Raw genomic sequence first — 5,237 nt, 5'->3', positions numbered from 1 at the left:
TCGAATCTGTGAAATCATAACTGTGACTTATACCGACGTCCTATCTGTCTCTTTTCTCCGTTATCACCAGGCTATGAGTCACGTAATTATAAAATGGAAAAACTACGACGGAAAAGTGGCGAATCGAAAGTATCGTGAGCGCGTATTATGATATATGCACAGGCATACGTGGACTAGAGAGACGGAGAAAAGAGAAAGGAAAGAGCAAAGACGAGCGCTTAAAAAGGATAGGCAGGGTCAGACCCTCAGATGTGCGACAATTCTCGAACGAATAAGGTGTGTACGTGTGCTGATCTTTGTAATTATAAATTGTGAATACTGTACATGTGACTAATATTATTATTTTTTTTATTTTGTGCATGTTATAAGTTATAAATAAATATAAACAAACAACACTAACCCGACAACATTAAATCTAAATACCAAAATGATTAATTTACTGTGTTTTTGTTATTTCTTACTCCGGTTTTTAGGTATTCCGAATTCGGCCGAATAGTAACCGAATATTCGTTATATCACTATTTAAATGTGCTCTTCAAGTGTGGCACCACAGAAGATGTTCAGCCAATACTGCCATTCTGGCCAATCCCTCTCAAGCGCACAGATTAAGGCCCAGGTAGCTACAGCCTACTAACTACACGACAGGTCCACCAATAAAATTTTAACTATTCGTTCGGGGGCCGATTTAGCTGCAGCGTGTCTACACGGTGGTAGAAGCGTGTCTACACAGTGGTATCACCGTGGCCTAACGGACCGTCCATAATTTACGTAAGGTATTTTGGGGGTTTAAAAATTTCTTACGATTTATTACTCGGGTAGAGGGTAATAGATCTCGTCTTATGTAATATTCTTATTTTAATTTTTCGTTGATTGTTGAGTTTTCAATTTGGCGGTTTATATTAACGCTAGCACACTAACATTCTACACATTTTTTATCATGGAAAGAAAGGCCGTGTGATGGTTTTTCTCTTCTTTTGTTTTGTATGACGTTTCTGTTTACACCTGTGCTAGCTAGTCGATCTGTCAAAGTTTTTGCGTGATTTTGTGATAGTAAACAGTCGTTTGAATCGTTAAACGTAAAAATGCAAAAAATAAAAATAATAAACGAATTGAACCGTGATTGGTGTATTAATTAAGCACGTACGCAAATCTCAAGATCTTCTACTGGTAAATTGAATTTAGGCTCAAACTATTAATAGATTTTATAGGGTTTTAAAATAATGTCTTTTTTTGTTTCTAAAGATAATTAAGTGCGATAATGTTTAGTGTTGTGGCTTGATTAGAAGTAATTCGTACGATTTTGCCTACTTGATTTCTTCCTGCTCCTTGCCAAATTACTCATGATGAAATAACAGAGCTACTTAAGGTGCCTCAGACAATCAATCATGCCGACAAAGATGCAAGATTCATGCATTTATTCCAAAGATCAAACATTCAATCGTTTGTTTTATCACAAACCGGAAGTCAGAATAATTTGCCATATCATTACTTTTGCCTAATTATACAGTCACAAATAAAAGGCCCACCAGTGGCCAATCGGTTTTTGTACCCTGAACACTGGGAGTTCGGTCGCTCGTACAGGCTGGCCACGTGGAGTTTATTGGGTTTTCTCCATGACTGTAACGTCTAAATAGCTGCCAATTTTCCTTAAAAAACCTCCAGGAAATCATTCCCTAGGAAGATCGCCCAAGTTTTGCGTTGCCATAATTCAAACAAACTAAACCACAAATAAAAGGAAAAACTTGCTCTACATGTCCTATGTATTTTGCTTCGAAGTAAAAATTAACGAGCAGAAGAAACTAACTAATCATAAAATATCTTTTTCCAAAATAAAACCAGTTCGTATCGAAGCACGTCGAAAAAAAAAGATCTACTTTGTGTAATAACAGACAATAATACATTAGCGAAGGGTGCTGAATAGATGTCTGAAAAAAATGTTGAGAGTACAGAATCTCTTGAATTAAAAAACGATGAAGTTTATGAATCAGACTCTTTGCCTGTGATTTAATCATTTGAAAATTGACTGAAAAATCCAAGGNAAGGCTGTGTGATGGTTTCTCTCTTGTTTTGTTTTGTATGACGTTTCTGTTTACACCTGTGCCAGCTAGTCGATCTGTCAAAGTTTTTGCGTGATTTTGTGATAGTAAACAGTCGTTTGAATCGTTAAACGTAAAAATGCAAAAAATAAAAATAATAAACGAATTGAACCGTGATTGGTGTATTAATTAAGCACGTACGCAAATCTCAAGATCTTCTACTGGGAAATTGAATTTAGGCTCAAAATATTAATAGATTTTATAGAGTTTTAAAATAATGTCATTTTTTGTTTCTAAAGATAATTAAGTGCGATAATGTTTAGTGTTGTGGCTTGATTAGAAGTAATTCGTACGATTTTGCCTATTTGATTTTTTCCTGCTCCTTGCCAAATTACTCATGATGAAATAACAGAGCTACTTAAGGTGCCTCAGACAATCAATCATGCCGACAAAGATGCAAGATTCATGCATTTATTCCAAAGATCAAACAATGAATCGTTTGTTTTATCACAAATCGGAAATCAGAATAATTTGCTATATGATTACTTTTGCCTAATTATACAGTCACAAATAAAAGGCTCACCAGTGGCCAAGCGGTCTTTATACCCTGAACACTAGGAGTTTGGTCGTGGGTTCGCGCCTCACTCGTACAGGCTGGCCACGTGGAGTTTACCGGGTTTTCTCCATGACTGTAACGTCTAAATAGCGGCCAGTTTTCCTTAAAAAAATCCTCCAGGAAATCATTCCCTAGGAAGATCGCCCAAGTTTTGCGTTGCCATAATTCAAACAAACTAAACCACAAATAAAAGGAAAAACTTGCTCTACATGTCCTATGTATTTTGCTTCGAAGTAAAAATTAACGAGCACAAGAAACTAACAAATCATACAATATCTTTTCCAAAATAAAACCTGTTCGTATTGAAGCACGTCGAATAAAGATCTACTTTGTGTAATAACAGACAATGATAAATTAGCGGAGGGTGCTGAAAAGATGTCTGAAAAAAATGTTGAGAGTACAGAATCTCTTGAATTAAAAAACGATGAAGTTTCTGAATCAGACTCTTTGCCTGTGATTGAATCACTTGAAAATTGGCTGAAAAATCCATGGACAAGTGAATGCTGAATGGGTGTCTAAAGATGTTGAGAGTACAGAATCTTGAATTAAAAAACGATGAAGTTTTTGAATCAGACTCTTTGCCTTTGATTGAATCACTTGAAAATTGGCTGAAAAATCCAAGAACGAGTGAAAATTAAAATTAATATAAAAATAATTATTATGACGTTGATTAATGATGATAATAATAATAATAATTTAGAAAATAAAAAAAAATGGAAGGAAAATCTCAATTTAAAAACGAAGAAAAAATAGAATAAAATTGGTAAGATTTTCAATAAAATAAACTAAACATAATAAAAAAGAAAATTAAATTTCCTCGCATCTTAGTTTCAATTTCGAATCTTTTTCGTTTCACTTTGAAAAATTCCCTATTCAATAAATAACGTGGACTGTCGACTTCTCTTGTTCTTCTCTAAAATAAAAAAATATAAAAAAAATAAGGAAATAAAAGAATAAAATATCATTTTGTGCCAATCTTTCGTGGAGTTCAACTTACTTTTATTTATTTATTACAGATGTCAGCCATGTCTTTCCAGATAACTCCTTTGGCTGGTACACACCCTCTCTTAATTCTGATCAATCCTAAGAGTGGAGGAAGACAGGGAATGAGGTAAATTATATAAAAACCTATCATCTCGACCAATTGTATCTTCTCTTGTCACAGGACAAGTAGCAGGAAATACGTCGTGCGCGCGTTAAAATACGTCCTCCTTTAACCTTCTACTAAAGAAAATTAACTTTTCTATTTTCTCCTTTATTTCTTTTTGTTTTCTCTTATTCTAGAATATTAAGAAAATTCCAATATTTGTTAAATCCAAGACAAGTCTACAATATTGCTAAGGGTGGACCGATGCAAGGGTATGTTTTTTATTTTTTTATATATAGATTTATCCTTATAAAATGCAGTTTAAAAGTTTAAAAAAATGTTAGAATTTATTTAATATTTTGATTTTTAAGTACTTTTATTAGGTTATTTATGTAAATAGCGGTTTAATTAGCACGCGACACGATGCGACACGATGCGAAAATGGATGCCGATAAATATCACGTTTCATTGTCAAATTTTTTAATAATTCAAAAAAAAAAAACTATATTATTGTGGTAAGTTTATAACTGACTGTAACGGACTAATATCATAATTTTTCTGATTAATTTTTAATAAAAACATTTAAAATTCTAATAATTTTGTAGCGGCGCGCGCGTTGGTGTAACGACTCCTATATTTTTGCTATAAAAAATGTAATAAAATATTTTAATTAAAATTAATTTATATATATAAATATAATACTTTTAAACTTTATCTTATATTAATATATTTATTTATTTATTCATCTACAATAAAAAATATTTACATTTTTAATGTAATAAAATAAACTCTCAAGTTAGCTTCGCTTCGCGTCGCGATTGTCGCTACCTCGACGCGAATCTTATACAAAAGCGCATATTCTCAAAAATTTAATAGAAAAAAAACGAATTAACATTTAAAATCTATAAAATAATCAAATAATATAATTTAATTTATTTATTAAAAGATAAAATAATAGTTTAATATTGTGGAAGCTCTTAAAGAGTCGCGTAATATAGTGCGAGCGCGACGCGATGTTATTACAAAGATCAATCATTAATTATATAATTATTGTTAAATTTATAAACTAATTAAAATATACAATAACTTTAGAATATTTCTAAGTCTAACTTAAGGCTATTTAATTAGAAATATGTTTAAATATATTTATTTAATGTAACGTGCGACTCGTCATGCAAGTAAAATTGTTGGAATGCTCGAAATTTCTATTTAAAATATAATTTTCTACTTAAAATAAAGTAATTAATATAATTAAGAATTCTTTTCAAACATTGTTACAGCTTAAATATATTAAAATCTTAATTTTATAAGGAAAAGTATACGTAAATCGTTATATAATGCGCAGTCTTATCGAAAGAATTCATCGTGTTTAATTAATAAAAATTTAATTATTTTATTTAATATATATATATATATATGTTGGTTGGAGAAGTGTCCCGAGCCCGATAGTGCTTTCTTCTAAAAATTCCAAGTACTGTTTTTTTTTTTATAATTACGT

This window comes from Centruroides sculpturatus, unplaced genomic scaffold, assembly GCF_000671375.1.
Source record: "Centruroides sculpturatus isolate CEXI.00-Female unplaced genomic scaffold, Cexi_2.0 scaffold1293, whole genome shotgun sequence".
Classification (NCBI taxonomy): Eukaryota; Metazoa; Arthropoda; class Arachnida; order Scorpiones; family Buthidae; genus Centruroides; species Centruroides sculpturatus.
This window is presented reverse-complemented; position numbering follows the sequence as displayed.